Raw genomic sequence first — 25,002 nt, 5'->3', positions numbered from 1 at the left:
TGGGGTCCCCAGATATTTTTCACCTTCAACTCCCAAAAATCCTAACAGCTGGTAAACTGCCTGGGATTTCTGGGAGTTGTAGGCCAAAAACATCTGGGGATGTTCTAAAAGATGTGTTGTGTTTGGAAGCCAGGAGCTCATGGGGTTGATATAACAAAACAAAATTTAAAATCAATTATGGGGATTGTTTAACATTGCATCCATATAATTCTCTACCATCACACTATGGTAGCTGCAGCACCTTTGGTCTGGACTACAGTAGTGTGTAAGTCTAATTGTTATCACAAGTTGGCAGTCAGATCTTAACCAGTTATGAAAATTGTGGTGAAGATAAAGTACAAGCAACAGAAGACACTTATCCCAGAAAGGACAATGATAGAGGAGGGGGAGGAGAGCACTATTATACTCAGCACTTCAACACCTGGTTATAAAGCACCATAGAGATGTGTGTCTTGATGATATTTATGTCTTCTACTGCATGTTGGTAGAAATCCACAAGAACAGTAATATGTCAATGTCACAGTCTCGCACCAAATCCCTCACATTTCTTTGCCAGTGCATCAGTGCATAGAATTTGGTCATTAGTCTTCACAAATACAATTTGTTCTCAGACCTTTATTCCATCTCAATTTGATGCCTATTATGGGATACGGGATTATCCATAAGAATGTTTTCAAATTCTCAGGCCTTTTCTTATAGGAAAAATAAATTGTATTAACCATTATAAGAGAAAGCAGCTGAGTATTTCAAGCATTCTAGTTGCCATTTCTAACAAAATCCTTAAGAGATGTAGACCTGATTAAGCATTTAGAATTAATTTTCCATTCATGTAGGGCTAATAATAAATGGCACCTAAACTTTTCCAGTGCAAAAGATTCAAATTGTTAATGGGCCATTTTTTTGAATTCCAAGTCTAGATTACACCGAGGTATTGCTTAAGTTCTGTAACAAAAGTGTTATTCATTTTTGTATCTATTCCTCTAATAAGTAAAATGTAGGTAAGCTGTACTGAATTCTGCAAAAATTTTATTACCATGTTCACTGGTAACATAATATCCCAGAAGAAAAGTGCACATATAAGAGAGCTATCTTGCAGTGTCTTACACTTGGGGGCCACTGTCATTAAAATGTATTACAGTACTTGAATCTTTTATATATTTTACTCTAATGTATGGTTTTAGAATGCTTAAGGCAGGTATAAAAAACATTGTCTTATTATTACAAAAAAATGGAAACTTGCCATGGAAAGTATTTGAGACATTCATACTCATAAATTACTGCTCAGTGCAAAGTGGTATTATGCGATCAATCTAAAATCACTATTTTTACCCTAACCACAGAAAACATGTTTTACACTCTGAGGGATGTGATAAAATAATGTAATTATAAATATTTTGATTGTGACCGGCTTCTTTACACAATATACATTTTGTGCAAACCCGTTCTCTTTGCCCAGAATCACAGCCTTCTTTCGTTTCTAAACCTAAAGCACATTCATATACAAGAAGTACTAAAGTACAGTTTGATTGACTCAAATACAGCCAGCCCTCTGCGTTTGTAGAGTAAGCATTCATTTGTTCGAGGTAAGAAAGGGACGTGATGAGAGGTGGCATGTGTGCACATTCACTGACTTGCCACCTTGTTACATGGATCGCTGGGGATTGCAATGATTTCGGTCGTGCCCACCCAGGAGACGTGTGGGCCTGTCGCCCCATACATAGCATTTTCCCGGCTTCCCCCCACCACATTACACAGAGTGAAGCATGAAGAAGCCGGTTTTTTTCATCATTTCATCATTTATTTTTGATGAGGGGCTTGTTTTCAGTTCACCAATGGAGCCACCCCGGAATGTGATCCAGTATGGTTCCTCTTACTACCTTGTCACATGGATGCCAGAGTTACTCTGCTTCACTGGGGGGCATGGGGAACCTGGCGCCCCACACTCTGCATCGCCAACTGAGGGTGATCTCATGGGAGGCGTGTGGAGCATGCATGGAGTGTGTGGTTTCCCCCCATGGATACCAATGGCAACATGGGAAATCTCCTGTTTTGCCATGATAGCGGCATGTGTCGGCTCTTCACTCATTCGCCCATGGAGCCACATAGGCATCATTTGATGGGAACCAGCAGGTTCTGTGGGTGACCTGGGCTAAACCAGCGCATGCCACCCATTTTAGCCCCATATGAAGAGGTTTGGGGCCCCTGGTGGCTCAGTGTGTTAAAGCACTGAGCTGCTGAATTTACAGACCAAAAGATCCCAGGTTCAAATCCCGGAAGCAGAATGAGCGCCCGCTGTTAGCCCCAGCTCCTGCCAACCTAGCAGTTTGAAAACATGCAAATGTGAGTAGATCAATAGGTACTGCTCCAGCGGGAAGGTAACGGCGCTCCATGCAGTCATGCTGGCCACACGACCTTGGAGGTGTCTATGGACAATGCTGGCTCTTCGGCTTAGAAATGGAGATGAGCACCAACCCCCAGAGTCGAACACGACTGGACTTAATGTCAGGGGAAACCTTTACCTTTACCTATGAAGAGGTTTTTAGTTTCTTATACATGCTGAAAATCTGAACCAGGATTTTGAGTGTATAGCCTTGCCAATAGATTGTACATCCAATCACACACACATTTTGGTGATTATATTTTCACCATAAACACTATTTCCCATTTGTTTTAGCTGAGTATGCCCAACTTTATTATGTCTTCTAAAGATGCATGAACTAAATGGCTTGTAAAATGTCATTGGCACTGGTGAAAAAGGTCATGCAATATGTTGCTATAAAACAAAGTAAAGGCCTAATAAATATTAACTATGGTGTTGTCTTTTCCCTGAAGGGCTTGCAATAAAATGCAAATTTTGTGAATGCATCCTTCTGTGTACAGCCATAGTATATAGATCCTTTAAAAGCTCTGATCTACAAGATCACCCTACAGAGCTATATGCAATTTGTGCTGCCTTCTGTTCCCAATTTTTATGAGCTGTATTAAACCCTAAAACTCAAGATGATTTACATATATTTTCTTAATTTGCATCCATTTTCTTTTACTGATCATGGAATAGGTAGAGAACTACATTATAATTCCATAGTATCAAAAAACTGAGCAGTGTCCAAAATACTTGAGCAATGAACAGAACGTTCATAATGCTTGAACTTATGCTAGACATGTGCTTGCTTAATAAGTCATATATTTTTGACTTCTTCTTTTCCTCATATTATATATCTTTTCACATTTTAAATTGGTTAGAACATTCAAATTTCATTCCTTTTGAGGGGCTCTCCTACTCCTCCTCTTTTTCTTCTTCCTAATTCAGGCCAAAAGGTCCCAGGTTTAAACCCCAGGAGCGGCATGAGCGGCTGCTGTAAGCTCCAGCTCCTGCCAACCTAGTAGTTCGAAAACATGCCAATGTGAGTAGATCAATAGGTACCGCTCCGGCGGGAAGGTAACGGTGCTCCACACAGTCATGCTGGCCACATGACCTTGGAGGTGTCTACGGACAATGCCGGCTCTTCAGTTTAGAAATGGAGATGAGCACCAACCCCCAGAGTCAGACATTGACTGGACTTAACGTCAAGGGAATCTTTTACCTTTACCTAATTTAAGCCAAACTCTAAATTCATTTCAGTGATAAATAATCACTACATTTCTCTTTTTGAAGTTGTGGTTTTGTGAGATGTTGAGACCAGGATAACATTTATATTATAAGGAGTTTCTTGTCTTGAAGTCATTGTCTTTAATCAAAATATCATTACAAAGCCAACGACAGATCTAGACCAAAATTAAGTGATACTACCCAGCATCCCAAAACAAACAATGCCTTCTTTTAATAAAATGGACACTGCCGGGTCCCCAAGCTAGTAGTGAATAAAACCTAACTATAATGAGTCAAAGGAGCCCCGGTGGCGAAGTGCGTTAAAGCGCTGAGCTGCTGAATTTGCATACCGAAAGGTCCCAGGTTCAAACCCCGGGAGCAGCGTGAGTGGCTGCTAACGTAGCAGTTCAAAAACATGCAAATGTGAGTAGATCAATAGGTATGCTCCAGCGGGAAGGTAACAGCGCTCCATGCAGTCATGCCGGCCACATGACCTTGGAGGTGTCTACGGACAACGCCGGCTCTTCGGCTTAGAAATGGAGATGAGCACCAACCCCCAGAGTCAGTCATGACTGGACTTAACGTCAGGGGAAACCTTTACCTTTTTATAATGACTTAGCTAAATTATTTCATGTTTGCCAACAAAGACATGATACATGATACTAATTGGTGTACTCCACATCTTAGGCAACTGGTTTCTTTGCACATGTATTTATCACCTCATCAAACAGGGTTTTTTCCCCGTCTCAGCATGTTGCCAGCATGCAGCCAGGACTGAATCTGCCAGATCCCGTCATATGACTCAGGGATACTTCTGGCAGGGCTCTGTTGTGCTCCATCCATCATTGAAAAAGCAGGGACAGTGGGAAAATGTAACAGGATGGCATCCCACAACCAACCACAGTAAGGGGACAAAGCTGGATGCTTTCCCACACCATCCCTCATAGTCCCACTCTATGCCCAGGCTTCTGGACCTCCACATGATGAAGTCCTTACACTATAGAATTATTGTTAGATACCACTTTTACTGTGCTGGCTCAATGCTATGGAATCATGGGAGTTTTAGTTTTTCAAGAATTTAGCCTCACCATTCTATAATATCAAGGATTCCTTGGCAAAGAGCTGCAGTAGTTAAAAAGGAGTCAAACTGCATTCTTTCTACAGTGTAAATGCACCCCATAATAGCAATTTACATTTTATTAAGTCAACACAAAAAGTAAAATATGTCAGATGTAAAGTGAAGCAGGGGGGTGGAAGCAGCTGTGGTTCCTGGAATATCAATCATGTAATACCACTGGTTTGTGGTCCACCACTCTCCCACTCTCATCTCCTTCAATGCTTTCATTCCAAGTTCAGATAGTTATCCTAGAGTTGCTTCATCCCATTGCGAGCAACACAGCATTCCTTGCAGACACTTTTCATTTAATTCTGGCATGATTGCTTCTACCAAAGACATTCCAGGTCGCATGAACAGAGAGGTGCCTCAATTAAGAAACAAAGAAGAATATGCTGCCTAATTCCCTCTTTAGAATAAAATATTAAAGAAAGTCTGGTTTCATATTCTCAGGGGAAAACTGTGAGTTAGTTTGGGCATTTAATGAATAAAGTAGACATCTGGAATTGCAGCAGAGACTCTAAAACCTTTTAGTTGACAAGTATGTTAAATCAAATGTTGCAAGTACGCTTGTGAACATGTTAAGTGCAATAGTAAGAAAATGCTGTCTCTTGACATGAAATGAAACTCTAGAGGCTAGTTTGAGAATCTATAACTTCTTTTAAGTCTCCCCGTTGACTCACAAGGATGGGAGTACTTGAATATTTTGTCCATTTACCAATATATTTAATGTATCACTAAAAATTTTAACTGTTTTTAGAGCTTCTCTTAAAATTTTTATAAATCCTTCTGTTCTTCCTAGAAGAACAATTATATTGAGCAGCTATAGATGTTTCTAAGGTGCCTAGTTGGCTATTTTTCTTATGTACGGAAAGAGCCCCAGTGGTGAAGTGCATTAAAGCGCTGAGCTGCTGAACTTACAGACCAAAAGGTCTCAGGTTCAAATCCTGGGAGCGGCTTGAGCACCCGCTGTTAGCTCCAGCTCCTGCCAACCTAGCAGTTCGAAAACATGCCAATGTGAGTAGATCAATAGGTACCACTCCGGTGGGAAAGTAACGGCGCTCCATGCAGCCATGCAGAGATGAGCACCAACCCCCAGAGTCAGACATGACTGGACTTAACGTCAGGGGAAACCTTTACCTTTACTATGGATGGACAGGAGTTTGAAACAATTGTGGTTAAAACCATAATCAGGATGTGGTATTTTTCCAGAGCTTTTTTTTTTTTTGCTACTAGCTGTAAAAAAAATTCCAATATCCTACACTGTAGGTGACATACACAGCTTATGTACTTTCGGGGGCATTGTGGAAGAAGGCATTCACTACCCTTTTACACAACAACCTTTGTCCTTGGATTGCAATAGGTAAGGACAGTCACCAATGAACATGTAAAAAAAATCAAGAATATTTTGAATGCCTTACCATACCTGCCAGCTTGTGACGATAGTGAGTAATTCATATTAGAAATATCTATGTTCACCTTCTATCACACATAAGTAAAGGTAAAGGTTTCCCCTGACGTTAAGTCCAGTCTTGTCCGACTCTGGGGGTTGGTGCTCATCTCAATTGCTAAGCCAAAGAGCCGGCGTTGTCCATAGATACCTCCAAGGTCATGGGGCCGGCATGACTGCATGGAACGCCGTTACCTTCCCGCTGGAGCAGTACCTATTGATCTACTCACATTTGCATGTTTTTGAACTGCTAGGTTGGCAGGAGCTGGAGCTAACAGCGGGCGCTCACTCCGCTCCCCGGGTTTGAACCTGGGATCTTTCGGTCTGCAAGTTCAGCAGCTCAGCGCTTTAATGCACTGAGCCACCGGAGGCTCCATTCTATCACACATACATTCTATTAAATCTCAAGTTCTTTCAATCCTTAAAAAAATAATACATGTTGGTATTTTCTTCAAAATAAACTGAAATGACCTGATGTCCCGTTTATATCTGTCAAACACAAATGAACAGCTATTTCTAGTATGCACTGTCATACAAGTGTGATAGATGAGGAGTTTCTTGGGGAAAAGGGGGGCTTGATTCAGGATTTACATGTTTCAAACACACATACATGGTGGAGCAACCTCAAGCTTGTAAGAGTTAAGCACTCAAATGTCTTCCCTTTCTAAATAGAAATTCATTTACAAATATTTAGTAAAATCTGCTAAAAACAAATTGAAATGAAATTCTAAAGGTAGGTAAATATAAAGGTTTCCCCTGACGTTAGGTCTAGTCATGTCCGACTCTGGGGGTTGGTGCTCATCTCCATTTCTAAGCCGAAGAGCCAGCATTGTCCGTAGACACCTCCAAGATCATGTGGCCAGCATGACTGTGTGGAGCACTGTTACCTTCCCACCAGGGCGGTACCTATTGATCTACTCACATTTGCACGTTTTTGAATTTCTAAGTTGGCAGATGCTGGAGCTAACTGCAGGCGCTCATTCTGCTCCCGGGATTCGAACCAGCGACCTTTTGGTCTGCAAATTCAGCAGCTCAGTGCTTTAATACGCTGCACCACCAGGGGCTGCATAGTGAAATTCTTACTCATTCCTAATTTATATGACCTATTTGCTAGAAACAATTTACATAGCTTGCACTGCACTGATAGCTTAAATAGCACTAACATGTGTTAGCCTTTCTTATTTATATATCAGTTACACATGAATAACAGGTTAAAGTGTTTTAACTTTCTTTTTCACCAGTCTTCAGATTGAGTGTCAGGACCTACAGGTGTATCCCTCTATATTCTAAAATAAATCACAATAGTCGGATTGCTATCATCATCATTTCTTTTTCCTTTTCTGATATTAATTGAGTTTCTCTCTAAAACAGAAGAGGAGAGAATAGTCTGAGCAGAGGCAATGAAATAGTAGCATAGATATTTAGTAAGTACAGGCTGTTCTTTTTATCTCTCCATGATAATTGGTACCTGTACCTTACACACAGCTATTTAAAATGATATATAAAGTTGGTGAAGCACTTCAAAATATTGCAATAGTATAAAATGATTATATTCAACAAAATTTAGTTGGGAATAAAGTCCTATGCAGATGCTCAGCATGTGTAGAAATGTACTTTAGCTCAGATAACTTACAATTTTGAACAATGGCATTTGAAGAATTATGTATTGGGTTTAGATAAAGCTCTGGGTCCATTTAAGTTCTGTTAGTTGGTTTTGATACCTTCTGATGCAAAAAGATTATTCTCTAAAACTAATGGAATAAAAGATAGGTCCACTGAAAAGTTTATTTGGGTTTCTGAAGATCTGCAAAAAAAGTAGAAACCAGTAAGTGGTATCCTGAACATGTCAAGTCAGGGGCTTAATAATTGTTTGTAGCATTCCCTTCCACTTTTTAAATCTTTTTTGCCATAATATTCCACCATTACTTGCCTCCCCACTCTACTTGCCCATTGCTTTTTAATCTGGGGGATCTGATCACAAATGGGGTCCCACAGCTCAATGTGGGTTTCACAAAAAAATCGGCAACAGTAAACATTTTCTGAATGTCACTGAGTGGCTGTTTTAGACATTTACACAAATCTGTTGTGCAGGTGTTGCCTTCAAAAGTGGACAAATGTCACTGTTCTGAAAGAAGCAAAGACCAGCAACACTGAATCAATGATTCTCCACCATCAACTTCACTGAACTGGCCACATTGTCCAAATGTCTGATCACTATCTACCAAAGCAGTTACTTTGTTTTCAACTCAAAAATGGAAAATGGAATGTCAGTTGACAAAAAAAGAAGAAAATTAAAATATGGGCTTAAAGCTAACCTTAAAAAAATCGGTATAAACCCCAAGAACTGGGAAGCCTTGGCCCTAGAGTGTTATGAACATCTGACCTCCAGTTAGAACACTCTAGGGCCAAGGCTTCCCAGTTCTTGGGGTTTATACCAATTTTTTTGGTATAATTCGTGCTGCGAATTTTGAAAAGGGCAAAAGGAATAAATATGCCACGAGGAAGGCTCATCAAACAAATCCTTTTCATGACTGCCTTTCATCTGGAAATCTATGTCCTCATTGTGAAAGACCATGCAGATCCAGAATAGATGTTCACAGTCATTTACAGCTGCACCGTCAAGACTCAACCTCTGGAAGACAATCATTCTCAGTCACAAGAGATTGCCTATGAGTGGATACTGCAGAAGATGCTTTAGATGTATTCACAATTCATCTGTTTAATTAGTCTTCCAAAAGCTATTTTTTAAAATCAGTAAATGTTTGATTTTTAAACAACCATATACCCAGAGTCGGCGCCTCCAATGGCTCAGTCTGTTAAAGCGCTGAGCTGCTGAAGTTGCAGACCGAAAGGTCCCAGGTTCAAATCCGGGGAGCAGAATGAGCACCTGCTATTAGCTCCAGCATCTGAGCACCAACCACCAGAGTTGGACACGACTGGACTTAACGTCAGGGGAAACCTTTACCTTTACCTATATCCAGAGTCACATAAACATTTCTTGGAGCAAAAGGCTTCCCGAATGTAAAAGTTTAAGTAACCCTGTGCTTTCTTATCTATCCCCTGCTTGCCAGTTTTCTTTGGCTCTTAGGACCTTATCACATGCCCCCCCACCATGACATTTTGTCTGCAAGCATAGGAAAATGGCAGGTGCATGCGGCGATGGTTCCACCATCACATGGGGAAAACATTGCCCAACTGGAGCAGAAGTGTGCTCGCTCCACTGGACATCAGTAGAGGTGCCCATGATGGCCAGAAGCTGGGCCGGAGCTCCACAATTATCTAGACATTGGCAGTGGTGACATGGACAGGAAAAGGGTGATGGTACCAGTCTTCAATCTGGACAGAAGATCAGTCCAAGTCAGACACAATCCCAGTGTCCAGATTGCCTCAAAGCTCCGGGATTCTCAGGATTTTCTATCAAACTCAGAAGTATCTCCTGACTTTATCAAAAAAGAGCAAAGTTGGCTTGCACCATAAAACCTTGTGATATACACTAGAAACCACTCTGCATCATGAAGGCAGCCAACAATACTCTACGGAATCATTTGTGGTGATTCCGGGATTTGGAGCTTGTATAGACAAGCCCTTAATCATCTTCAGACTGAACCTCCAGATTTCAAATCTTAACTCAGAACTGGCTCTTGTCTGATTCAAATTGCCACAAGCCCTTTTCCAGGCAACCACTACATATCCAGCAAATTAGCGGTTATTATTTGTCCTTTTTAACAAAGAGGGGTCTCTTTCACAAACAATGCTATGGTTTCAATGTTAGCATCTGCCCTAAACTGATTTAAAGATAAAGGTTTCCCCTGACGTTAAGTCCAGTCGTGACCTGCTCTGGGGGTTGGTGCTCATCTCCATTTTAAGCCAAGGAGCTGGCATTGTCCGTAGACACCTCCAAGGTCATGTGGCCAGCATGACTGCATGAAGCACCGTTACCTTCCCGCCGGAGCGGTGCCTATTGATCTACTCACATTTGCATGTTTTCGAACTGCTAGGTTGGCAGAAGCTGGAGCTAATAGTGGGTGCTCATTCCACTCCCGGGATTTGAACCTGGGACCTTTTGGTCCGCAAATTCAGCAGCTCAGCGCTTTAACACACTGTGTCACCAGGTAGACTGAAAACAAAAAAAAATTAACCTAATCTCTTTTTCAGTATTACTCAGAAATACATTCCATAATTTTCAATGTGGTTTATTCCCAGTTAAGTTTATATTTGATGCCATCTTTCTTTATACCTTGTTTTAGATGAATTGGTTTAAAAAGCAAAGGTCCAAAGATAATGAAGAAATGTTGCTGCTGCTGTTTGACATGCTGTGTAATTGATCTTAATTCTATTCTGATTTTTGACCATGTCTCATATCTCTCTCTGTCCAGAGTCCTAATTTAAGACACAAAGCAGACTTTGTCCAAGTAAATCCATCCAGCTTAGAACTTTTCAAAATCTCAAAGTAGCTGCTGTGAGTCAATAAGTATTGTCACTTTGTCCTGTGGCTGGCATTGTTTTAACCTTGCTGCAACATAGGTAAACATAGATGATCAATATACTATTCAGTAGCTTAATTGATCAGATTAAAAAGGGAAACATGCCAAAGCAAAAGGGGGAAAAATTGGCCCACTTTGCTAAAGTCTTTGTTTAACCTTTTAATTAATTTTCCAGTTCTGAAACTGGGTTTTCAGAAGCAACCTTTAGTATACTGGATACAGTATTTTGGACTGTTATGTAAAGCCTGATTTTATTTGTATCCAGGTCTGTAGGATGGTATTGCACATACTATTAGAGGTCATTATACACTTTATGTTGGTGGGTTATTATTGAGTAAGGTGATTCACAATCCAATTAAGTAGCATTTGCTTGAGGGCTAATATTATATGGTTTAAACATTCACCTTGGAATTGCTACATTTGACCAAGGCCAAAAAAAGTCTCCAACACACACATCATTCACCTCACTGAACATTCATTTTGTTTTGATGTTGGATAAGCTTTCATAATGATCAATGTCTTTAAAGGGAGCGTTTTCTTCTTCTTCCATGAAATAAGACAAAAAAGCCACAGACTTCCAACTACTTTATAGCTATGCCCTGGGGTACAACCTTATGTTAGCTTCAATCCTGAGGCTATAAACATAACAGTCTTGTCACATAGCTTGCCATATAACCAGAATGACTTGTAAATCTCTGATAGCAAAATAGAAGTAAGCTGGGGCATTAAAGGTAAAAAGGTAAATGTTTCCCCTGAGGTTAAGTCCAGTCGTGTCTGACTCTGGGGGTTGGTGCTCATCTCCATTTCTAAGCCGAAGAGCCGGCGTTGTCCATAGACACCTCCAAGATCATGTGGCCAGCAAGACTACATGTAACAATGTTTCCTTCCCGTCAGAGCGGTACCTATTGATCTACTCACACTGGCATGTTTTCGAACTGCTAGGTTGGCAGAATCTGGAGCTAACAGCGGGCACTCACTCCGCTCCCCGGGTTTGGACCTGGGATCTTTCGGTCTGCAAGTTCAGCAGCTCAGCGCTTTAATGCACTGAGCCACTGGAGGCTCCATTCTATCACACATACATTCTATTAAATCTCAAGTTCTCTCAATCCTTAAAAAAATAATAAATGTTGGTATTTTCTTCAAAATAAACTGAAATGACCTGATGTCCCGTATATACCAGTCAAACACAAGTTCAGCAGCTCAGTGCTTTAACACACTGAGCCACCAGAGGTTTAAAAGTCATGCCATTTAGTTCAAGCACTTCTTGTCTTTCTTTGTTAATTTTTTTTGCTGTAGACAGTTAACATACGATTGAGATTCAAGATTATGAATGTATTTAAAATAGAATTTTCAGCACATTATTTATTGAACAGACTTTTGTCTTTTCACTAGTACAGATGGTACAGATAGTAGAAACACTTTCCCTATTGAGAAGAAACTGTGGTTTGTTTGCTGAATGTGTTATTTAAAGCACAACCTAACAGCAGATAAACAAACTGTGAATAAAGGCTTGTCTGCATTGGCCACTCACTCCAAAGTAGGCCAGAAGTAATTCCTGGAAATCCAGAGACTTCTGGCTTTTAACATAAGGTAAAACCAGCAGGGCCCCCTGATGGCACACTGTGTTAAAGCGCTGAACTGCTGAACTTATGGACCAAAAGGTCCCAGGTTCAAATCCCGGGAGCGGAATTCGCGCCCGCTCTTAGCCCCAGCTCCTGCCAACCTAGCAGCTCGAAAACATGCAAATGTGAGTAGATCAATAGGTACCACTCCTGTGGGAAGGTAACGGTGCTCCATGCAGTCATGCCGGCCACATGACCTTGGAGGTGTTTATGGACAACGCCGGCTCTTTGGCTTAGAAATGGAGATGAGCACCAACCCCCAGAGTCGGTCACGACTGGACTTAACATCAGGGGAAAACCTTTACCTTTACTAAAACCAGCTGACCCACTTTTACCTCATGTAAGAAAAATTGTGGGATGGGTGTGGCTGGTTATGATTTGGAAACACCTCCACTCTTCACATGGGCAGATGCCGCCATCCTGTTTGTTCTGCACTCTGCAACATTTGAAATTATTTGTGGCCACGGAACTCTGGATAGCCTCTGGGCATTGCTCAGCACCTTTGCCAATCTCAGCAAAAGCATCCAAATTGCATGGGAAAACACATTTTTAAGACAGCACTTTCATCCTGAAATTACTCCCTGTAAATCTGAGGACTAGAGACTCAAGGCTGAGAACTGAAAGTTATATTGAAATAATTATATCAAATATATGGAATATTTGTCAATTCCAGAGACTGTCATTTTCTATCTCCACCATGCCAGTAGAAGAATCCTATGAACTAATGAGAAATAATTGAAATTTTTCAGCATCTGACAGTGTACTACCTGGTTTTCTGCACTAGCAGAAGTTAGCTAAAGCTCACAAAAAAAAAAACCTAGAGTGTTGCTAATTTCCATGTTGCATGTAGGAACAAATAATCTCAAAAGTATTCTCATCACTATATAAGATTCACAATTCAACAATGATTGTGTATTTGTTGAGAGGCTGTTTTTGCTGTTGATGCACTTCACATTTCTTCCTTTATTTCTCTTTTGAATAAAAATTGTGCAAAAATAACCCTCATGCTTTTTTCACATTAACTTGTTTGCATACAACAGTGTTTTTGTACCCAATGTACAGTTTTATACTCAAAGTTTTTTCCCCAAAGCCAGTTTTTTTGTGTAGATTTGTCCTTCCTCAAACCAAAAATTACGGGGGAAGGATTCACTGTATTGTTTATTTATTTTTAGTGTGATGTATCAGGCTATCAAGACACCCTTTCTCATTAAAGATGAGAATCCTTACCAGGATCTGTCCATGATGGAAGATGCACATAAATATCTCTTTGTTCTCGGTTCACTGTTTTAACTCAGTACAAATGGAATTTGTTGCTCAGAGAGCACGTTGAAGCAGATCCATGCTTTTCATGATGGTCATGAAATGCTATATTGTGCATAATAATGCAAGCATTGGGTCCTATATTCTATACTTCTGCTCAGTTTCAGCAGTTCACATTCTATCTGTCGCAAATATTTATCACGGTATACCATAATATGATCAAAACCCAAATCATATTCTTAGTGTTAGGAGTCAGTTAGACTAAATATGTAGAAAATGAAGGGCAATCCTGATAGAAAGACACTCATCTTTTCTATCATGGAGTTACTGGCAGATTGTGATCAAAGCAGGGAAACATCTAACGTACACCTTATTTACAACTTAATACAGGGTAATTCCACATTACAATCACAAGCTGCCCATGCATAGTCTATTTCTCTTTCATATTTTTTTAAATGTGTACTTTTCTAAAAGGCAGCAGTGGTCTGGTGACCTAAGTTCAGAATTAGGATTCTGAGAAACGAGGGTGCAAATCCCCTCTTGATCATGGAAATGCACTGGGTGGTATTGGACAAGTCATACACTCATAGCATTAAAGGAAGGCAATGGCAATTCCCCTCTAAATAAAGTTTGGCAAGGAAATCACATGACAGTTTCATTTTATGGTTTCCATAAATCAGAAAACACTGAAAGCCACACAGCAACAATAATGCTGAAAGTGCAGAACTGCATATATGAAAACACTGAAAACATCTGTTTTGTCCAACTCTATCTTGTTAATTTAGGGATGCATGCTGAATTTGAATCCTACATTCAGTGCATTTTTCTCACTTGTTAAACTGGTGTTTAACAAATATTAAATGAATAGAAATGGTAGCTCTGAGCTATAAGAGACAGGAATGAGAAAGGGTGGGGAGGGTCAAAACTCAGCCACTTGTTTGTATTTTGGTTTGTCTTTATCCTTCTATCATATATGCATCTGGTTGATCCATTACTTGTGCTGCCTTATCCAGTGAATTAAAAATGGCTGCGATTTACCGAACCTTATTTTGAAATACAGTAGAGTCTCACTTATCCAAGCCTCGCTTATCCAAGTTTCTGGATTATCCAAGCCATTTTTGTAGTCAATGTTTTCAATATATTGTGATATTTTGGTGCTAAATTTGTAAACACAGTAATTACAATATAACATTACTGTGTAATAAACTGCTTTTTTCTGTCAAATTTGTTGTAAAACATGATGTTTTGGTGCTTAATTTGTAAAATCATAACCTAATTTGATGTTTAATAGGCTTTCCTTAATCCCTCCTTATTATCCAAGATATTTGCTTATCCAAGCTTTGGCCGGCCCATTTAGCTTGGATAAGTGAGACTCTACTGTATTTAGGGATTATTTAAAACTCTGTTGCTCGCATAGAACAAGGAAAAGAATTAATTTGTTGCTAGTATTTTGTGATTGCATGTCAATGATGTTACAAACTATTTTAAGCAACAAATAACAGAAAATGTCTAAAAAAATGTTAATTAGACATTTGAGTTAATGTTATATAAATGGTTGTTTACCACTTTTTGTCCTTTTGACCAAAAATAAAATCTGTGGGGGAGGAGGAGAAATTTCAAGATCTGTAGCAATGGTGTGGATTGGAAGACAAAAAAAAAACCCCACTTAAATGTTTCTTAGCAGAGTCAACTTTCTTTTTGGAGGTAACTCCAAGAATATTATTTTGGTTAAGTATATATCAGGGAAAGGTCAATCTTTACACACGAATAGCTTGAATTTGTATTTCAGATTCATATGCTGTTGCCCCTGCAGCAAAACTTTCAACTGAGCAGAAAATATTTTTCCAATGAGCCATTTACTAAAACAATCACATAAATGTAGTTCTAACACTGCCTGAACAACCACTGTGACAATTTGCTATGATTTAACTTTTAAATTTGAAAACGCTGACATGATGGCGAAAATGACAAATAACAAGAGCAAACACATTTCAGCAAAGGGCAACATTCTTCATGTAATTGTCACAGGATTGTGTCAAACGGACACACACTCCCTGTAGTGGATAATTGCCTTGCACCTTTGTTCAGCCCTCACTTCCAACTGTGTAGAATAATGTAACATCTTTTCTTTTGAAAGTGTTTTGCAACTGTAAAATGTTCAATTTGTAATCCCGTTGATTTCTCTATGTCAGTTCTAAAGATCTGTTTTAACATATATTATTCCCCCTCCAAATATACTCTTCCCTAGGTGCTATTTACAATTGTTATAGTTCTTAAAGCAATGATCGCATATGTGCATCTATGTGTGTATGTGTGTGGAGCAAACATCCACAGTCCTGCCAAAGCTTCAAGGACAAATGGAGAGAGACATGGCATTTTTTTTCTTGTTCTCTCCACACCCATTCAGATATAATTTTATTTTATTTACTTTCATTATTTTCCTCAAACCTCGAATCTCAAACCATGGTTGAGACCGGATGAAAAACTCCCCTCTGGGCACACAGAAGACTGTGCGACATGGGAGGCACTCAACAGACTGCTCTGGCACCACAAGGTGCAGAGCCAATCTTCAGAAATGGGACTACAAAGTGGAGTCCACAACATGCAAGTGTGGGGAAGAGCAAACCACAGACCACTTACAATGCGGTCTGTACCCTGCCCCATGCACAATGGAGGGCCTTCTCGTATCGACACCAGAGGAAAATAAATAAATTATTTTCCTCACATTCATTGAAATGGGAGGTAAACATTAGGTGATACTTTTCCAGAGGAATGTTAGGTGAATGGAAAAACTTTGCATCATCCAAACATTTCACCAGTTTGCCTCAGTAGATTCACAATATGTCTCTCCTTTTTTCACCTCTTCCTATCCTTTGGGCTTGGCCCCATGCTAGCTGCCCTGAGTTCCTTCGGGGAGATGGTGGTGGGATAGAAAAATAATAATAATAATAATAATAATAATAATAATAATAATAATTATTATTATTATTATTATTATTATTATTGTATGACACAGCAAACAAGATAGATATGCTGGATTTCGTTTCACAAAATCACAAGTCGAACACTTCCCAAGTGTCTAGGACTGTGTGATGTATTTTCGGATGATGCGTGCAGATCCCAGCAGGGTGGCCTTTTGCAGTTGGCAGATCGTAATTTTGTCAATGTCTACTGTTTCCAAATGCCGGCTGAGATCTTTTGGCATGGCACCCAATGTGCTGATCACCACGGGACCACCTGCACTGGTTTCTGCCAGAGTCTTTGCAGTTCAATCTTGAGGTCCTGATTGCGGCTGAGTTTTTCCTGTTGTTTTTCGTCAATGCGACTGTCACCTGGGATGGCAACATCAATGATCCAAACCTTTTTCTTTTCCACAACTGTGATGTCTGGTGTGTTGTGTTCAAGAACTTTGTCAGTCTGGATTCGGAAGTCCCACAGTATCTTTGCGTGCTCATTTTCCAATATTTTTGCAGGTTTGTGATCCCACCAGTTCTTTACTTCTGGGAGGTGGGACTTGAGGCATAAGTTCAAATGAATCATTTGGGCCACATAGTTGTGCCTCTGTTTGTAGTCTGTCTGTGCGATTTTCTTACAGCAGTTGAGGATATGATCAATGGTTTCATCGGTTTCCTTGCACAGTCTGCATTTTGGGTCATCAGCTGATTTTTTGATCTTGGCCTTAATTGCATTTGTTCTGATGGCTTGCTCCTGGGCTGCAAGGATCAGGCCTTCTGTCTCCTTCTTCAGGGTCCCATTCGTGAGCCATAACCAGGTCTTCTCCTTATCAGCTATTATTATTATTATTATTATTTAATTGCCAATGGTACAAAAATATCTGGAAAGGCGGGAATAATACCCCCATCACAACAAAAGACCCCATGCATTTTTTTAATTTATGGAACATTCTTCAAGGGATGACAGGATTGTAGTCTTAAAGTATGTCCAGACTGAATAGACCTGGTCTTTTATTTTAATCCAGTTTTATACTTGGTTCATATAAAGATGATATACAAATTCTTTGTATCAGAAGCAGACAATAAATATTCTGAGATAAACAAAACCTTATATGGATTTCTAAAATAAAATCAGAAAGAAAAAAAAAGTGATTTTCTGGTCTTTTTAATCATGTCTGGATGTGTTCCCTCAGCCTACTTTCAGTCCTCTTTGTTTCTCAAACCCCTGAAGTTCAGGTCTGCTCCAGAATTTCACTGAAATTCCAGAGCATTCACTGACTTCTCCTACCATGCAATAAAACTAGGGCCCCTACCACACTACCATATAATCCAGATCATCAAAGCAGAAATTGAATGCGATTTCTGCTTCTTGGCAGGTGGTTGGACTGGATGGCCCATGAGGTCTCTTCCAACTCTACTATTCTATGATTCTATGATTCTAAATCAATTCTGCATTATTTGCTTTGAACTAGATTATATGAGTTACACTGCCATATAACCCAGTTCAAAGCACATAATCTGGATTTTATATGGCAGTGTAGAAGGAGCCTGGGTTAACTGATTTTGTCCTACCACACAGACCTGAATTCCCTCAATGATGTCTGGATGTCCAGTGAGCAACATCTTATTCAATGTGGTGTATAGGACCAATATAAAGAGACCCCCAGTGTTCTAATCCAACACCAAACGTCTATACAGGCTTTCTTCCATGTCTTGTTAAAGCTGCAAATGCTGCAGATAGTAATTGAGGTCCCTGACTCTGGAATAAAAATATATACTCTGCTACTGAACTTTGCAAAACTTGCTACTTGGCTGGGAGCAAGATAAATAATGAAATAATTTAGTTGAGCAGAAAACTGTGTCCTGCATATTCAGATAATTTGGAGAATTTAACAATAAGAATTCTCCACTTTTCATTTACTGAACAATCTTTGTAACTATCCATTTGCTGTTGTACTTGTAGTGAATCCAAACTGAAATACATCACTCTTATATTAACCTCTTACAAAGGAGACATTTGAAAAATGAATGAGTCATACAAGTTGGAAAGGCAGAAAGAAAATAGCTATAGATGAGTGACAAATTTCTTTTAAGAAGTTGCACAATGAGATCCCAAGCATTAGGACAGCATTTCCCAGCCTTACAATGCCCAGATGTGTTGGAGTCCCACCATTTTTAGATAACGATTCAGTTATGGCCTAGTTAGCCTCAAATTCAAGGTTGGACGAATGCTACTTTAAAAGCATAAAAGGATGTTTAATATAAAACAGTAATAAAGTGTTCTCTACCAAGGTTAACCATGACAACCTTCATGCAATTATCTATAAGTCCCATGGCTGGCATCAAACACATGTTTTGAATGATGAGCTAATTAATGACAACTTAATTAAACAATTTCAAACATTAGTGTTCATGATAGTCAATTCATTTTCCATTTTCTAACACCTAATATTATCAAATTAACTTTCAATTTTGATATTTCTAACTCTGATCATTAATACTAGCCAGTTTAACCTGGTGCAAATATGCCCTAGAGCAGCCCCAGATCTGATGTGTTTGTATCAAATCTAAGGTCATTGTTCAAATGGATGAAAAGTACATCTGCTCTGCTGGAGTGGCCCATATTTCACCTCATCGGTGTCACTGCCACCGTTTCTCCTAACTTCTCACAAAACTCCATCTGGAGTTCTGGCATGTCTGTGGAAAACCACAGACATGCAACCAGCATGAAGGAGCAGGACTGATCTGCTTTTGTACTTCCTGTTCATGTGGGTTCACAATTTTTACATTGGCAGAGGTGACATGACCAGCGAGAAGGGGAATTCCTCCTCCATTCTAGTTGTGTTGGTATCCCATTCAGATGTCAGCAGAGGCTTCTGCAATGGTCAGGAGCTTTCACAGAACTCCATGGCTGACTGGGAGTGATGGCATCAGATTCTGATAAATGCAGGGAAAGGATAATGGTGCCAGTGTCCAATCTGGACCACAAATTGGGCCAAATCAGACCCAGTATAGCTGGCTAGACTGTCCCAAAGCCACAGGATACTCTAGAGTTTCCAGAAAACTCCAGAATATCCTTGAATTTTGCGCAAAATGTGACAAATTGAGTTTTAATTTAAAAAATGGGATACTCACCAGAAGTCATTGTACATTATGAAGACAGCCAATCTTCCATTTAAGTGATTCCAGGAGTTTTTACAAGTGTATGCAAGCCCTATGGCTGTGCTGATTGGTTCTTAGCTCTCTTTTACTCCAATAGAATTACAGAGGTGAAGTAACAACAAAATGAAAGAAAGATTAATCTTGTATATTATGTGTAAGATTAACACATGCAGAGCCAGTCCAACAATGAGGCGAATTAAGCAGTCGCTTCGGGCGCAAAACATACGGGGGCGCAGTCGAGACTGCTTTTTCTGTTGATTTCTTGTAATTTGTAAAATCTTAATGTAATTTGATGTTTAATAGGCTTTTCCTTAATCCCTTATTATCCAACATTTTCACTTATCCAACACTTTTATTTTTCAGTGATTGGTTTGGGGGGGAGGTGCCAAAATTCTGTTTGCCTACACTTGAAAAATACCTAGGGCTGGCTCTGAACAGATGCATTCATTTTGTAGTAGTTGTGATCTTGAAACCTGCACACATATACAAGAGTGAACAGTTGATGCAATATATAAAAATAGATCAAGAAAACAAGTAGTCAGAATATAGTATTTTATGAGCATACTATATTGATCCATCAGCCTTGGTTCTTACAAACATTATGTGGATTCTGAGGATAAGAAGCAGATATTGGACAGAGTTACATATCTGAAACAGTACAGGATGATAGTTACAGTTGCTAGAAATTATTTTTGTGTCATCTTTAAGATTTCCTTGGGCACAAAGACTAATTTTAGCAACCATGATGAGCATTCATTCCAGAAAAAAAAATGTTTCCATTAATTCTTTTCCATATTCAGAAGGAATAGTTGACATACATGAAAGCAGCATTACATATTGAGTACCCTATGGGGATTATGTTGTATTTGGGAAGTGGAAAAGCAGTGAGTGGTTTGCTTTCTTTCAAAGGGAGAACTATAGGAATCTTGAGGTCCATTTTCCAGGTCAACAAGGTTCATTGTATGGTCACAAAGCTTTAAAGCTAGAAAATCTGCCCTTAATTCAAGGCCAACACTTATATTTCCTTCAATGCAACACTAACATATGTACATTTGCAATAATTTTCATTCTGTTCTAACAATGCTATGCTATACATGTTCATGAAGAGGTAAATCACATTGAGTTTAATGAGGCTAACTGCCAAGTTCTTTTAAAAACAGCCTAAATCAAGTACTGTAAAATATTTCTTTTTGAAGTGAGGCAGCTTGATCAATGTATGGCTTTTAAACAAATCTTTTCTTTCCCTTAGGAGTGTTGTTTGGAGTTTATTTCCATTATCTCTTCTTTGCCAACTCTTATTTGATTAAATATTGGCTTCTTGTATGCCGTCTATTCCTTATCTACACTTTGTTGAGGAAATTTGGATAGTTCCACAGCATGTCTTATGGAATATCCAGAACCAATTAACCAGATAAGTAACACAGCCCTTCCCCCATTCTGTCTGTAACATACAAATTCATCTCTAATGAATTTCCCTAAAAGTAATGCACTGTACAAAAATTTGTAATGAATGAGCAGGTATAATCTCTGAAAGGGTAACTGTGACTGCCATATATTTCCAGTTGTGATAAATGGGCAGGAGGTTTCAACAATGTTTTGATTTCTAGTGATAGTGGAAACCATTTTTTTTTTCAGATTTCAAAATTTCAGATTAGGCTTGGGATATGAGATAAATAGAACAGTCAGTGACATCAGTAGCTTTGATTTCACCCAGTGTAGAAATTCATTGTGTCGTTCTATTTGGCCTTTTTCCCGCTGCAGTTATTTTAATGTCACCCTCCTCTGATGGTGTCACCTGGTGTGATATGCACTATTCACACTTTCTAGTGACATCTATGAAGATAGTTTCTGAAATGGTCCAAATGGAAGCAATCTGTTATCTGAAATGTCAGATTAAGATTCTCACTAAATCCTGTGATCAGTGCATAAGCCTAATTATTAATAACCTAAAAATATTGATATGCTCTTTCTCTTTAACTCATTGAACCACTTGTTTTTAATCCACTTCCCATTATATACATAGAAATATTTTTTCTTGCTTTAGCTTGCAGGATTATTTCATTTCTCTATGCAAGTATATTGGTTCTATACTCAAGATGAGATAGAAATAAAGGTTTTTCACAAAATGATTTTTTGACAATATTCACCTTTTTTGCAGTTTATGACAATACAATGATGAATTGTCTCACAGTAATATCCACTGAAGGCATGAAAGGTTAATAACTCATTTAAACATTCATTACATGTCCCTATCAAAGTCATCTTAATTTCACAAAGACATCTAAGTTTCTCTTCAGGGAAACTCTCTCTCAGGATTTGAGTGTGATTCTTTATTAACAAAATGGCAAGTGCAAAGTTACATGTCAAAACCCTGACTGATGATGCTGTAAATTGGTTCTTTCTCCAAAGCAGAAGACTTTAAATTACTACTTTTTTAAAGGTGTGCTCCCTCAAAGGCAATTAATGTGTCAGTTGTCAGTCAGGATTATTTAATTTCCCGGTGAGGTCTACCAAAATGGGTGCAGTGGATTGACAAAAAGAACATGAGAGTTCTAATAGGGCTGCTGATTGTGTACCTTTATCTCATCTAAAATTGAAGGAGCTATGGCTCACAGAAGCTATAACATTTGACATGTTCTTTAGTAGTAACAACACATACCTCTACTTTGCTTGGAGCAATTTATCTCTAGAGATTGTTAACCTTTCTAACCCAAAAGCAAAGAGAATGTTTAATTGTTATTTAGAATACAATAAGTGGCAATAGCTATTTTTTGACGAGGTCTGTTCTCTAATAAACAATTTCGGTTCCCACATGGTTAGTGTAATTATGAAAGCATTTCTAGTAATATAAAATTTGGCTCTGCAGAGATTGTGCATAGAATATAAAGGACGCAAACCTACTAAAAGACTATGTACCTTTCAAAGCAATGCATTTACTCACAAAATGAGTCTTAGAATATTTCTCTCTTTAACAAATGTACAGTACGAGCAAGAAATACATGGCAAAAAAACTCAGACTCACCTTGAATTGACTTCTAGCTGTCCCCACAACATTCTATTGCTTCCAGTATCAGAAATTAAACCAACAAGTCAGTAAATACTTGCTAGAAAGCAACTCCAAAATAGCCCAGATCTTCGCAGATGTGTGAACAGTTGTATTGGGTCAGACTCAGACAGGTCTGCTCTCCAGACAGGACATGAACACCTTCATCCTTGCCCTGTGCTCATCAGTACATTGAAAAGAGGATAAATTGTGCCTGTTTCATCATCATTATAACTTCCAGTCAATATCAGATCTCCATGCACAATCCTGGTCATAGTGAGCACCCCATTCTGACATCAACAGAAGTGCTAACATGAACAGGAATAAAGAGGGGAAATACCATAGTGACAGAGACACGAAGGGTTAGTTGATGATCCAGCAAGGCCCATGCAGTCTTGGCCCAACTGAACCATATGGACACTAACTTGGCAGTGCAGCAGGTTCAGCCAATCTAGATCATTTCTGCTCTGGTCTGGCTATGGATTTACCAGCCAGTATAGACTTGTCTTCAATCCCTAAAAGAGGAAGGTTAAGCTCTAGAGAGTCCTGCTGTGATGTGGTTGTGGATTTCAGACTTTGGCACTTGAAAGTTGGGTCTGTAGTCTGAAGACTATATCTAAGAAGTTTGTACTGGTTAAGTACACTTATTTGGGAAGCCAAAATGCCCCAGAATTCAAAATTGTCTACATGGGTAACTGAATTAGAAGCACCTTTGCTTTCTGATGGCACAAAATAATTTAAAATATTGTTTAAAAAAATACCTTCAGGCTACATGAAACATAAATAGATTTTGGATTTTGATTGGGTCTCATCTCCAGGTGTCCAAGCTGGGTTCAGAAAAGGCAGAAGAATGAGAGACCAAATTGCCAATACCCACTGGATAATGGAGGAAGCCGAGGAGTTTCAGAAAAACATCTACTTCTGCTTTATTGACTATTCTAAAACCTTCAACTGTATGGATCATAATAAACTGTGGCATGTTCTTGGTGGTATGGGGATACCAAGTCACCTTGTCTGTCTCCTGAGAAATCTGTATAAAGACCAAGTAACCATAGTAAGAACAGACCACGGAACAACAGACTGGTTCAAGATTGGGAAAGGAGTACGACAGGGCTGCATACTTTCACTCTACCTATTCAACTTGTACGCAGAACATATCATGCAACGTGCGAGGCTTGACGATTCCAAGGCCAGAATTAAAATTGCTAGAAAAAACATTAACAACCTTAGGTATGCAGATGATACCACTCTGATGGCCGAAAGTGAGGAGGAGCTGAGGAGCCTTATCACCAAGGTGAAAGAAGAAAGTGCAAAAGCTGGGTTGCAGTTAAATGTCAAGAAAACCAAGATCATGGCAAGCACACCTATTGATAACTGGCAAATAGAGGGAGAAAATGTGGAGGCAGTGACAGACTTTATATTTCTAGGCGCGAAGATCACTGCAGATGCAGACTGCAGCCAGGAAATCAGAAGACGTTTACTTCTTGGGAGGAGAGCAATGGCCAACTTTGATAAAATAGTGAAGAGCAGAGACATCACACTGGCAACGAAGGTCCGCATAGTCAAAGCAATGATATTCCCCATAGTAACCTATGGTTGCGAGAGCTGGACCATAAGGAAGGTTGACCGAAGGAAGATAGACGCTTTTGAACTCTGGTGCTGGAGGAAAATCCTGGGACCGCAAGAAGATCCAACCAGTCCATCATCCGGGAAATAATGCCCGGCTGCTCACTGGAGGGAAGGATATTAGAGGCAAAGTTGAAATATTTTGGCCACATCATGGGAAGACAGGAAAGCTTGGAAAAGATCATGATGCTAGGGAAAATGGAAGGAAAAAGGAAGAGAGGCCGACCAAGGGCGAGATGGATGGACGGTATCCTTGAAGTGACTGGGTTGACCTTGAAGGAAATGGGGGCAGTGATGGCCAACAGGGAGCTCTGGCGTGGACTGGCCCATGAGGTCACGAAGAGTCGGAAACGACTATGCGACTGGGCAGCAGCATCTCCAGGTAACTCGTTGGTATATGCAAATATTCCAAAATCTGAAATCCAAAATACTTCTGGTCCGAAGCGATTCAGATAAGGGATACACAACCTGTAATGCAGTGTTCTAGGTAAGAAAAGGTTTCATCTTTATTTCAAGTCATAAATAGTATATATGAGCTGGATCTTAATGACAAACTATTCTGAACAAATTGAAAGTCTTGCTGCATCTATGGGTATTTATTCCTAAATTTCTATGCATCAGTTTTGTGAAATACTACTGATATTTCCCATAGTACATTTTAACATAGCTTGAAATGGCAAGATTATCCACAGATGTTA

The 25,002-nt window shown here is 39.4% G+C and overlaps 1 long non-coding RNA gene across 1 annotated transcript in view; it reads right to left on the bottom strand.

Annotated features, from left to right (window-relative positions):
- LOC134299443 (uncharacterized) overlaps nt 1-24,477 on the bottom strand; it is a 34,452-nt gene extending 9,975 nt beyond the window's left edge. The window contains exon 1 of the long non-coding RNA XR_010006660.1: nt 19,609-24,477. This is a non-coding gene — a long non-coding RNA (uncharacterized LOC134299443). The remainder of the gene's footprint in view (nt 1-19,608) is intronic.
- Nucleotides 24,478-25,002: the final 525 nt, after the last annotated feature.

Source organism: Anolis carolinensis, chromosome 5, assembly GCF_035594765.1.
Source record: "Anolis carolinensis isolate JA03-04 chromosome 5, rAnoCar3.1.pri, whole genome shotgun sequence".
Lineage (NCBI taxonomy): Eukaryota > Metazoa > Chordata > Lepidosauria > Squamata > Dactyloidae > Anolis > Anolis carolinensis.
This window is presented reverse-complemented; position numbering and strand designations above follow the sequence as displayed.